Raw genomic sequence first — 14,148 nt, forward strand, 5'->3', positions numbered from 1 at the left:
ATTATAGGAGCTGTATTCCAACCTCTTGGTCTGTGTCAGTGAGCTCATGGGTTATTCCCCACCACTTTTAGTGCATGTCTGATTTGATCAGGATCAGCTAAGGCTGCTGTAGACAATGGTGGCTGCTTGCTTACCTAAGACTTTTGGTCGGGCTTCCAATGTTGTAAAGGCAAGGAAAAGAAGAGGAGCAATATGTAGCAGCTTCATCGTTCTGTTTCAAAATGAAAACACTCCAGCAAGAAGTCTGGAAGATTTCCTGAACAAAGAGAGAATGAATGTCTGATGAGATTCTGCAAATATTAATCCTGCTTTTGCATTTTTTTTAAGTAGTAAGAGGCCACCAATGCACAAAGACCATTTTTGGAGGCTAGTGCTTGAAATAGCATTCTGGGTCATTTTATGTGCAAGTGACAATCCAATCTTAAGGATATTTACTCAGAAGTAAGCCCCACTAAGTTCAACAGCTCTTGCTCTCTAGTAAGTGCGGTAGGATCACAGTCTCTGGTGCCTCTTTAATGAAACCCCTGCAGAAACAGCTGTTTTTAATGCAGTGCAGAAAAAATAACCATCACCCACCCAATGTTTGGATCCTTTTGGAAGCTCAGTGTAAGTGTCCACATTCATTTGGCAACCTCACAAGTTCCAAGTTACTGCACAAAGGACTCTTAATTCAAGGGTATTTTCCCCCACTTTGTGGTTTAGCTGTATTACTGTAGCTACAGAATATTGCATTACAGGTCTCCCATCATATAGCAAAGAAAAAGAACGGTCTGGCTTTCAGGCATGAGGCTGAGCTGGCAGACGAACAAACTTCATTTCAACATATAAACTGGGAACAATTTATTGCAGTGAAGCTCTTTTAGGCTTGTACCAAGCCTCCCCCTTATTCCTGATGCCTTTCTGAAGAGGAATTCTATGCAGCAAGCCAAATTGTCCACCATATTGTTCTCACAAGGTTATTTTGTGCAAGCAAGTTCTTGTTGTTACTTTTGAATCCAGTGCCATTTGCTCTTGTGTGTACAAATAGCAAATTGAAGTAGACCCTCCAAACTGGCAATCAGCCTCTTAGTGGGATTTACTTTCCAACAGAAGACTCCAACTACTTCTCAAGGTCTTCAGTTGCAGTCTTGCTTTTATCCCCAGATAATTTTCTGTTCAGGATGTGGCTATCGCATGGGCAATGAGACTAAGCTGTGAACCACTCCAGTTTGAATCTCAGTTCTCCCATGAACATACCAGATGGGCTTCGACAAGTTGCTCTCCTTCTAGCAATCAACCCTTGTCTACAACTACCATTGGTGGATACCAACCTACATTGCAGCATTATTGAAATGTTTATTCAATTGAGAATATTGAGAACTTAACATTCTGTATTAATGCAAAGTGTTGTTAGTATCAACTTCTTTGGCCTGAGATAAGCATTGGTGGTTCTCAGAACTCTGATTGAGCTCTTAAAATTACCAATGGACTGGGACACAGGACTGGTGGAAACAGCTTGGTCTGCTCTTATTCTTGACACAGAAACATAGAAAACATAGAAACAGAGCAAGTCAGAAGGGGCCTCCCAGGCCATCTAGTCTGATCCCTGGCTCCAGCCGGCTCTGCTCATGACATGCCTACCATGTGCAGAAGCATAACATGCAGAAATAGAAAGGTGAACTTTTTCATGACATGTAATCAAATATTTTCATTAGTTAATTTCTGCAGATCAAGCTGCTATAAAGAGCCAAATCGTCCAATATGCAGATAATGTGATGTACATAATGCAGCACTTCAAAAACAAAAAGCACCAATAATGTATCCAATTATACATTTATATATTTAACTGTCAGACTATTTTAATCAGATTTTAAACAAAATAAAACTTTAAAAGTTATTTAAATGTTTTATAGATTTAATTATATACACACAAAGATTTCAAAATATGAAACATTTCACTATGGAATGCCAGCTTCAGTGCTATAAAAATGCAGCTACAGTGCCTAATTATAAAGTTGGCAATCCCCACTCTACTCTGTGTCAATAAGTGAATGTTAACAAGCTTAGGGAAAATATATTGTCCAGTTCACAGAACATAAACATATCATTCTTCCCTCCACCCACTTCTTTTTTCTTGGCCTCAAATCTGTCTCATTCCCATGGACCCAACCCACCCAATTCTCTAACCAACCATTATTTATTCATTTGATTTAAATTATTGCTTGCTTATAAGAAACTGAAATGAACAGTGACTCTTTCAGTGATGGTACTTTGTTGCATGCTTCGCATCTAAACCTTGAGAAGGGGACGGTACCCTCACTATTTCTACGCACATTAGCAGGACGGGCAAGAAGTACATTGCCACTGGTGTGCAGGAGGGAAGCTTATTAGGTTCCATAGCACAGAGGAAGGCATATAATCAGAGTCAGACCCTGCAGGAAATGAGATAGTTCAGAGGAAAGACATTCCAAAGTAATGGCAACATATAAAGTAAAGGCAATGGAAACATGGCACAAGGGCCAGGTTGGCAGATTATAACTATTATCTGATTTGGAGTTAAGGGACGGAAATAAGAAGGACACTTTTGGAAATGTAATGTGAAGGAAATTTAAAAAAGTAGAAGGGTCCAGCTCTATACTGATGGTAAGATATGTTAATCTTTGCCCCTGGGCCAAGAATCACATTCCTCCGGCCATTATAGCATAACTCTTAAGACATCAACAAAGAAGGGAAAATGCATCACCGACAGAGAGGATCTGTATAAAATCAGCATATGCATAATACAGATTTAGGAATAATTACTATACTTCAAATAGAAATGTAATAATGGGAACACGCCATTTCACTGCAACTGAAACTCAAAACTATCCAGATGTGTGACAGTTTTGGCAACAGCCGCAAATATTTGTGATAAAAATAATGGTCCAGAAAGGTTCTAAATTGCACCAGCATTATACAACTTCATAAGGCATGCGTGCATGGGAGGACTACTTAGTTTTTCTAGTTTTCTAACAATTTGAACATGCTTAGATTCCCAGGAAGATGCAATATTTTGAAATATCCACCAGAGGACACTGTAGTGCAAAGCAGTAGCCGACTCTCACCATACTAGGAATTACGAGTATTCTGTTGTTGGGTTTCATAGAATCATACAGTTGGTCTCCCTCCCCTCCTCCCTCCCTCCCTCTCTAAACTTAGTATTTTCCCAGTTCAGTCCTAAAGATTTCATCCTTTCCCTCCCCCACCCCTCCATCAACAGCTCACTCTGACTGAATAAAACCTGTACAAGGACTTCCTTTTTTGAAAATTGAGGGATTTATTGGCAATCCTACACAAATGTTCTGATGGCAGGCCTGCCTGTCCACTAAAGGCCTATTGCCTTCCTCTTGAAAATATCTTCATCGGTTTCATCCTCTCCATACCCTACTTCATTTAAACCACAACTTACAATTTGCCCATTTACACACACTTTTATAGCATGTAGGATGAAATTGTCTTTGAGGAGGGTAGTTTGCATGTAGCCTTTTGGAGTGAGAGGAATCCTGCTCCCATAGAACTAAATCTCTAAGAGTCAGCAGTGTGATAGGGAAGATGACAGAAAGGAGACAAAGTACTCGTTCATTTGTTTTTGGTACGGGAAACCAACATATAACAGGGAAAAGGAACTTCCTTTGTATTACCTTTGAAAAGGGAGGGTGTAGGAGGCAACATCTGTACATTTCCATATCCATTTCAAAATAAGTTTTCCTAGTAATTTCAGGGTGGAGATAAACTTAGTGGGAGATCAATATGTGAAAAAGATATGCTTGCTTTTGTTTGGTTTACATATTTCTTTTGTGGTGGGGAAGTGAAGGCCCTTTGTTAATGCCTTTATTATGCTTTCTCTTTCTGAATAGAACCTGTAATAGAACCCTCAGCTTCTTTCTTCCCAGTCCCTACAGTAATGACCAGATAACTATGAGCTGCTGGTAACATTATATTTTAAGTGAATTCAACAGGTTAATGCTGCCACATTGCAGACTAGGCACTGAATCTAATATAACAAAAATACGCGATTTGCACAACAGGGGTTTCCCCCATATGCATCACAGATATACTCTAGAGGGTGTCCCAAACATCTGGAATGGGTTTGGAGGATGTGGGAGAGGAGCTGCAAGGGCATGGGAAAATTGTGTCCACCAAAAGAAGATAGCATTAGAGACAACCTATATCCCATACAAGCCCCATTCCAAAAGAGCTGCATCATAGTTCTTTAGTCAAGGCAGCAGTTATATGTTATCAATTTCCTAAAAATAGGCAGAACTCATCAGGATTTATCCTGGAGCAGCCTGGAAGTTATTGGCAAGGCTAGGACTTCCCCTGGAACACAGGCTAGGATAATGAATGAAAAGGGGCCTCTGAGCATATTCAGAGTGAACTCTTCTCACCAGTATGTAGCTGCAATCAGCCCTTGCACATCAGAAAGCAGGATGAAACCTAGATGACATTCACTTTAGAAATTAAGGAGCCCTGCAGTAATTGCAATAGCAAAAGATAGGCTTGAGGTAAAGATAATCAAGAAAAGCTTGCAGTGGTAGATGGCAGATGTAGCTGCCCTTGCCTTTTCTTTCTAAGCTCACTCATTGGCAGCTATTCAAACTTAAGATGCAGGCACCATTGGGCATTATGGTTCTCTGAGGATATATGCTTAGGATTGTCCTACTTTTTTTTTTAATGTGCAAAGGCTGCCTTCTCATCCGAAGGTGAATTTTATCTGCCATGGGCAAGCTACTTAATACGTACAAGCCTGAAATGCCCAGTCCCAGTCTACAGATTTCCTCCAGAGTAGCCTTCATGTCATCAAACGGTAAACAAAACTTTGCTTCTACCCCAAATGATTTGACACCTTGATGCTTTATGCCACTTCCTCATTTCTAAGAAATAGCATTTAATTCCTATAGTTAATCTAAAGGCTCTCTTTTTTTCAATCTATGTGTCACAATCTCTCCATGTGCAGATCAGAAACTTCTTCTTGGTGATTTGTATTAAAAAAGATTTGACACAAATGCATCTCTAAGCCAAAAGGGAAAAAATTAAAAGCCTTTAACAGTTTGCCCCCTGCTCAGATCCTAATCTGGATCAGGGCTCCATTCCCTTCTATCACCAAAACTTTCACTTGCTTCAATGGATTGCTTTTGGTCAAAGCAAATTACCTGTGTGTGGGCACAAATCTGGTGCCTTGCTCTTACTTTAGAATAATAAATATGCAGCAGCTAGCTATGTCTTTGAAGTAATATGTGGCTTGGCTCTTAGGTCAGGTGCTTTTACTTTCCAGATATATATTTGCAATGCTCTTTCAAACTCTCATTATACACTAATGCAACTCCTGTAAAAGGGCCACTAAGCAGTGAAAGCTTACACCTGCAAATTAAAATAACATAAAGGTTTTGAAATCCAGAGGTCATAGAGGCCCTAAATTTATTTTGCAAAACTTCGGGAAGACACAAAAAAAGAACAAAGTTACTTGCAGTCATGTTCTAACTCTGCCTGTTAGGTAGACCAATTAAACTTTACCAGGATACTGATGAACCAGTCTTATACATGTCTTCTTGGAAATCAGTCCTATTGATGTCATTGAGGCTTATCTGAAGGAAGTATCCTTAAGCATTCAAAACATGGTGCTTTGATGAACAAGATGAAGAAGTGGGTCCAAATTAAACCAAGCCAGAACTTTCCCAGGGAGCAATGATGGCAAAACTATAACTTTCATACTCAGGGTGCATCATGTGCAGACCTTGGTTGTCTCAAGGAATGTGGCCAATAATTAGAAATGCTGGGGACTGTAATTTCAAAACATCTGATGGGCACCTGGTTGGAAAAGGCTGCTCTAGTATGAGCCCAAGATCTCCTATTCTTAAATGGTTCCAACCATTTTCCCTTGCCATTCCACATGTCTGGAATTCTCTACCAGAATAGCTATTTGTGGATTCTTCTTCCTTAATTCAAATCTTTCCTCAAAGGTCATCTTTGTCATGAAGTCCTTTCTTTAAAATGTCATTATCCCAAATGTCCCCCTCCCCTTTGTTCCCTTTACCTTTTCAATCCCTGTTGTCTTTCTTTGCTGTTAAACTGTATATTATAAAATCTTTGGAGGAATGCTCTAACCCCTTCTGGGGCAGGAAGGACCATATTGACAAAAAAGCCCATATATGATCCATCCTTTGTACTCCTGGAAGGTAAGAAAAATAAAAGGAAAATAAAGGTTCATTTGGTAATGGGAGCCATATCTCTTGGAACAATTGTCAAAATTTATGTATTTCAGCTTTTCATTATAAAATAGTCCTAAAACATGGCAGAACAAATACACTACAATAAAATCATAAAACAACCAGAAAGTAATCAAATGGAAGAATAGCAAGACAGATAAGGAACATTTTAAAGAAAGTTCACGAAAGTCAAATGAAAGCCCAAATGAACAGATGGATTTTCAATTGGTGCCCAAAGTTTGCAAGACTCAGTTCTGGTTATATATGAAGAGGGAGAGAGTTCCACAATCATTTCTGTATGGAGAACACCTTCAATACAAGCATGTGGGGCTCAAGGCAAATGAAGAAACCTGAAGATGGGATCCCATTTCAGTCAGCAGCCACACAAGGGAGAAAGCATCCATCAGGAATTTAGGTACCAAGCTGGATAGGGCTTTCAGCACAATCACTTAAACTTGGCTTAGTAGTTTATTGGCAGCTGATGCATCTCCTTCAGAACTCATATTACATATTCCTGGTAGATGCATCCACTCAGCAGCTTGGACACAAAGGTTGTATTAGCTGCAACTTCCCAGTTAACCTCACAGATAACCCTAAATAAAGCAACAGCAAGAAAAGGATGTCTTCCCATTGAAAGCCATATAAAATGCATTCACATCTGTTTTAGAGCTAAATAAAAGCATTTGAAGAGCTCTTGTGCAAAGGGACTCTCAAGACAGCTTCTGTCCTCACACTGAACGGAATGTATGCAGATGCAATGCCACACATCTTTTGTGGCAGAGCATCAGAAGCAAGACCCATAAACCAGGGGTGAAATGATGAACCACAAGACCAGGCCACAACTCATGTGGGTTGGCTTAATCTTGGATTCACACCTCATTCCGGTCACCCAATTCCTTCCATGATTCAGCTATAAGAAACCTCAACCTCAACTGGCACAGAAAAGCCATTTGCCATTCCCATAGTATGTTCCCCCTTTAAAATATGTTTTGCTTTTACCACACTTTGAAAATTACTTTTTCTCTCCTACCACTTTTTTTAAAGCAGCGATAACCACAAAACTAGTTTAGGGCAGCTATGCCATGCATAACATTTTTAAGCCTGTGATGTCCAAGCCTCACCTCAGTGGCAGACTGGCAAACAGCCTGTTTTTGTCTGTTTCCAGATTACTTCTAGCTCAAGAAGAAATTTCTAATAACTCTGAAGAAAAAGTAAGGTGGGGGGAAATGGTCTCTATTAAGCCAAGAAAAAAAGCCAACTTTTGTGTAGTGACTTACGTAACAGGAAAGGAATCTGTCCATCATTATACCTAGCAGCCTTACATGTTTACAATTAAAGATCGCTGGAAAAAAATTGAGAAGTGCTTTGAACACTCAGAAGTGAACCAGTGCAAAGACCTGCATTACATGCTTACCTCAGCAGCAAGCCATCACTGAATATCCTAGGAGGCTATTCGGGCAGCTGCCCAAGATGCTTCAGGACAGATCCAGGACCACTGCTAAGGGTACCGCAGAGTCACACCCCAGCCTCTCCTTACCATGCGCTTGTGTGATACTTTTCATTGCAGCATCAAGAGAAATGCAACATGGCTGGATCCAAAGATACCTCTCTCCAACTCTGTATTTCTACACAATGTAGGTGCATTTCCTAATTGAAAGAAGAAAAGCCTAAAGCAGTGACCTTCAGAGAGGTTTTATAGGCTCCTTCCATTCAGAACAGGTAATTCTGCTGCCTCTCTAGACCAAGATGCTGCAGTCTCTTCTGCTGCAATCACACTTGTTACAGAGGAGGCAGAACAGAATTTCCCAAACTCCACAGACCTTGGATAGGAAAAAGGCATCGCTAAAGCAAAGAATGATCATGCAGAGTTGCAGCAATCTCTTCCACAGTGAGTTGCGACTTGAGACTCCCTGCAATTAATCAATTCCTTATGGAACACAATTTGAAAATTGCTAACTGCATAGTCTTCCCATTCAACCAGGTCCAGCACCAAGTGTCGGCCGCAGCAGGCATACAGCAGGCATCCTGCCCTGTACAGGAGGGCCACTGGTCCTGTTTCTTTTCTTGCCACTGCCGTTTGCCTGCCTGCTGTCCCTCTCTGATAGGGATAGCTTGTGACTGGAACACGGGGCTGCTATGCCACCTGGCTGCTCTCTCAGTCATGCTTTCATCCCTGGTGGAAAAGAGTAAGTGGACAGTTCCTGGGAGGAAGAGGAGACCCATTGAAGAAAACTTGCCCAAGCCCCTACCACAATAAACCGGAAGTGGCACTGGCTTATGTCCCGCCCCATCTCTAACCAATGCTGCGAGTGATTGCTTGACGAAGTGGGAGGTGTGTGGGAATCCAGCAGTCTGGGAACAGCTGGAAAAGGGATATGCAAATACTGAGTTGCACTGAAAACTTTGCATCCAACCAGGAGACCTTGGAGATTAAATTAAAAACAACACATACGAACACACATGTACACAGAGGGACATCAGGCTATGCTCCAAAGCCAAAGAGTCCTGGCAGATTGTTCAAGGCAAAGACCTTCACATATCCGTATGGTGGGATAAGGATATTTGTGTTAGGTGAAACTAGTCAGGAGATAAGCAGGTCACCGGAAGGACAGTCTACCATTCCCCATGCGAAGGCATGAGGGAAGAAACCGCAGCAATCGGGCAGCCCAAATGCTTATCTGTCCCAGCAGCTTCATGTGAGTGCATAAAAGGAAGGAAGGGGAAACTGGAAAGCAAATGGAGGCCACGGCTGATGTGCTTCAGTTCCTGGAATGAACACCCATTAAGAGAAGGCATCCCCGAGCGCATAATGGAGCCAGGTAAGCCAGCACAAAAGCAGATCAGGTTCTGGCTCTCCCCCTCACAGCTCTGCTCAGTAATGTCTTGCCCTGTTCCCTTTTGTCATGCCGTATGTCTGGATGGTTTGCCAAACACTGCGTTTTCAGGGAAAGCAGTCGCTTTGGGTTTCAGTGTGGCCGGCCTGGCCATTCTTTTTTTCTCTTCTTTCCTGGCTACTAGTTAATAGAAATGCTTTAAATATTCCATCTGTGACTCACACAGGCAAGCCAAAGACTTGTGCTCATTGTCTGCAATGGAGACAGGCAGAATAGCATATGGCAAGGTGTCTGGATGCGTTTCAGGGCACTTAATGGGGAAGCAGGCAAAGCACAACACCGTGGGATGCGAGGGCTGCACAAACCGAACGGCTCCACGGCCACAGCTGTATCAGCGCCAGGGATGGCAGGAAAACAGCTCCAGTGCCAGCCAGTTTATTTAGTGGAGCTTTGGCCACATCATGATTTTTTTATTCTGTCCTGCCACCAAGGAATAGATAGGAAAAGTCAGTCCCTCACCCCGTTGCCTTCTGAGGTAGGCTAGACTGAAAGAGTGCTCCTTACACCTAGCAGGCTACTGTGTAAACACATGTGGCCTCAATTTGGATCAGGACCATGGTGTTCTGGAAAGGGGATTAAACCCATCTTTCCATAAAATTCCATCTGCCACCCAATGGGGGAATGGGGAGGGCGGGGCAGAAGGGAGCCTCTATTGATTTCTATTTTTACCTTCCTCCTGTGTTCAGGGATTGATGCATGGAAGAAGCTTAACATCTCCCAGAGCACCATGGTCCTGATCCGAACTGGGACTGCATGTGTTTACACAGGAGTAACTAAAATATTATGCACAGCTACACTGTGCATGATTAGAACATCTAGTTTGGCCCACAGTGAGGACTGAACCCACCCAAGGCAAGCATCAAAGCCCGCAGGAAGCCACTGATAAGAGCACCATGGACTTGTTCCTCCTCTTTAGCATTGCGACCTGACCCAGACAGTGGTGCTGAGGAGGAGGAGCAATAGCTGCCACAGCTTGCTTGCTGAATGATTAGCTACCTGTCGGTCAAGCAAAGGGCACAGTGATGAGAAGAGGAGGAGGAAGAGCAAGAGCAACTGAGGGCAATGGCACTGAGATGGTAGTCTTGGTGGAAAACAGAGCCCACTTGGTAGTCTTGCATAAGGGCCCTCCAAAACCTGGGGCTGGCCCTGAATCCAGGTCTCCCTGAGCAAAACCCAGCACTCGGTTCGTCACTGCTTTCAGCGTCTGACTCCATAACTGCCTTGCACAGGGAGATCTACCTTGAGTCCAAGCATCCAGCCTCCAGGGTGAGAAACAGCATGGCCAGCCTCTCCGCCCCCCACCCAACTTTCACCTGTCAGCATAATCAGTGCTTATTCTCATGCAGAAACTGAGATGCACACCATGAACAGGCACAAGAAGGATCACTCCCCACATTACACATTTCCAAGATGGAGTACGGTGCTCAGTTTGGAGCATAACACTTCATCAAGGATGTTGACCAAGAAGAAAGATTCCTACAGAAAACCACAAGGCAGATCACATGATGAAAGACCAAAGAGGCCAGGGGTATGTTTAGGCTAGAGATCAAAGGAAGGAGCAGAGGCATTTTGATCATTGCCCAAGCCCATGACATGACACCGCAAGGAATGTTTTATCATATCTGAAAGGGATGAAACAGGAAGCAATGGGAGGGTAAATTTGGAATGCACCTTGAAAAAGCAATTAGAATCAGTAGAAGTGGTATTAGAGGTCAGCCCACTGAGGCTGAAGCCCTGAGTCTTTCATTTGGAGGCAAGTCACCATGCTGTTCTTGGGTGCTTGCCGGCATGGTGGTATAGAGGCCCTGATCATCTCCGCTGCATCTGATCCCGCTGGATTCACTGGCATTTTGCCCATTCACCTCCTGCTGATCCCCCTCCCTTGAATCATTCTGCCTGTGCCCACCCCATCAAACATCATCTTCTCCCTGCCTGTGAATCTCTTTGCACAAATCAAGGTACCCTTAGGAGGCAGGGTCCTTTAAAGATGCAAACACAGAGAGGGTCTTTAGAGCAAATGTAAATCCATAGATGCACTTGGGTACATATTTTGTCCTGTGGGCCGGAGCCTGCGATCTTTCCAGTACCTAGCCCCCCCACTGCTCCTCTCACCCCCAGCTCCCAGCAATCCTCTATCTCATGTCTTTTTAGCTCAAAAGTCTTACCCTGGAGAGGCAAAGGAAGCACACTGTTCACTAGGAGAATCAGGACAGGACAGGACAGGACAGGACAGGACAGGACAGGACAGGACAGGACAGGACAAGACAAGACAGGAAGTGGTGGTCTTCAGAATATGATGGTTGTTCCTTCTGGACTGACCAGAAATGGCTCTCCTGTGATTCTGGCAGCCCTCCTGGAAATATTGGGGATCTAGCTTGGGACATTTGCAGACAAAGCATTGGATCTCCCAGTGAGCATCACTCTTGGAAACAGCCAGGTTGGGTTTCCTGAAATGCTGGAGGTAGAAAAGACTTAGTTTAGCTGAGCTAAGTGTGAGCCCCAGAAGGAAATGGCAGGGCAGACTGGGACTTGGGCCACCTGGATAATCTTGAAAGTTACTCCACTCACTCCATAGTCTCTTGCTGTTATTGTGAGGATAAAATGAAAAGGATAAAGAGGACTGATGTAAGCTGCCTTCAGTTCCTTGCAGACATTCAGCTAGGCTACTGCAGGACGGTCACACGGAGAAGGTCTGGCATAATGCTGATGCAAGAATGCGCAGACCAAAATGGTGGTGGAATGTGCCACGAAATCAAACCAAATTTGCCCTGAGCATGAATTCAGAGTTGTGGTTCACACGATCTAAGCAGAAGACACACGTGGTGGGAGGTTTAGGACAGATAAGAGGATGTACTTCACCCAACGTACAGTTATGCTATGGAATTCACTGCCACAGGAAGTGGTGACAATCACCAATTTGGATGGCTTTAAAAGGGGGTAGGATAGATTCATGGAGGAGGAGGCTATCAGTGGCTACTGGCTTGCTGGCTATGCGCTATCTCCTTTACCAGAAGCAGCTTGCCTGCAAACACCAGTTGCTGAAGAGCTTGGGCAGGAGGGGGTCTTGCACCCATCCTGCTTGCGGGCAGCTGGTCTGCCACTCCATACCTAGAGGGCTGAACTAGATAGAGCATTGGTCTAATCCAGCGTGGCTTTTCTTATATTTTTATCTTCTTACATGATCAGAAATACTGCAAGGTTCCTAAGACAAGTCCATAGCATTTTGTGGTGAAACATTTCACATATAAAAAATCAGTGTTTTATTTTTCCATGGAAAATTTTCCATTTTGTAAGTTCATTAACAACAAAACCTGGATAGAACGTAACATTCAGTATTAGGCAATACTGGTTGTTTCAGAATTACAACTGAGTGATTGCCAGAATATCATGCACAGTTCTTTGGGTCACTAATATTTATGAGTGTGTCCATTATTTTTACTACCTTGTTTTTCCTTTCCTTAAATTTAAATCATGTAAGGGCACAATCCTTTGCATGATTGACAGAAACAACACCAGCAACTTCCAGTATGCTTTCTTTCTTCTGTCTCATATCCAAGGTTGCAACTCAAGTGAGGCACATGCCCTTTCATCTTTTATTTTTGCCAAGCATTATAATAAAAATGTCTATACAACATAACATTTGATTCATATTAAATGTGCTTTAATTTTTCCACTCTCAAATATTTCACATCAAATACTTAGGTACTAGAACAAAAAACAAGACAAAACAAAACAAAACCATGAGCTTTTTTAGCTTTGTTATTTGCAAAATGCAAGTATAATAAACATGCAAAACGAGATCATTCTCTAAGACGGGGGTCCCAGACCTTTTTGGATCCATGGACACTCTAGGGAACTTGAGAAAATGTGGTGGTCACCACAGCAAAAGCACCTAGCTAGTAGCTCATCACTTCAGCATTTACCTGTCACTGTTAATTACCTGTTAGCTGTTGGGCTGCTTCTTAATAAGTAAAAACATTGGACATTACAATGACTCTTTAAAAGGGCATTGTCTAATTTGCTAATTAGAATATGCTTCTTTGAAACTTTTTTAGCAAAGTCCAGTGGTTGCTTCTTTTTAAATGGTGATTATTACATACACACATTTTGTACTGGAAGAGTCCTGTAGCATTTCCTGAGGTTCATACTCTTTTAGATCCTTCACCTGCTTCATGGAAATTAACAAATGAAAAGAGGAATTGTTTCATTGTACCCTTTTGTCAGCTGAAAGTCTCATACTAAAATTGGAAGGATAAATACTCATAAAATGCAATGGATTGAGGACTTATAGTTCTTTCAATATATGAATAGGTGACATATTGACACCAACTTCAAAGAATGTAGGTTGAGAATAGCTATTCTGAGCTGACCTTGTAGGAAAGTGGCAATCAGTTTTACCATGCATCCAGCTTACAAATCCACTCATATTTATTTTACCTTTGAAGAACTGCTAATAGTGGTGTGAGCAGCATGTATTTTCTTGGGATGTAATTCTAACCTGGGCTTGTACTGAAGCAATCAAAAACCATTTCACAATCATCAGTCTCAGAAGTTAGGGCTCGTACATCAATTTAACATAGGAATGGGGCACCAGAGCCCAAATAACTGTGTGCTGATGTGGTAACCTGCAAAGGTCCATAAAACTATGGAATGCCCAGCTGAGCACATGAAAACTTCTACAGAAGGATGGGTGAGATCTGTCAAGCTCAATTTTCCCCAGATTAATATTTTTTCAATTCTGTGTTTGTTCTGTCCCAATTTCACATAAGCTTGCAAAAACAACTTTTTACGTGTATGAAAATGTGTACAAGTTTTCATGCAGATGTCTTTAAAATACAGTTTTTCATCAGAGCACAAATAATTTTTTCAATTAATTATATTTGTCTGCATTTTAGGCACTTTAAAATACACTTTTGTGTGTAGTGTTTCAAATGTATACAGTTACCTACTTTTCTTGCAAAGTGCATCCTACACTTTGGTATTGTATGGATTTTGATGAAAAACCACATTCCAGTTCAGGCGTAAGTATG

The sequence above is a fragment of the Varanus komodoensis genome, unplaced genomic scaffold (genome assembly GCF_004798865.1).
Source record: "Varanus komodoensis strain SLA01 unplaced genomic scaffold, ASM479886v1 scaffold37, whole genome shotgun sequence".
Classification (NCBI taxonomy): Eukaryota; Metazoa; Chordata; class Lepidosauria; order Squamata; family Varanidae; genus Varanus; species Varanus komodoensis.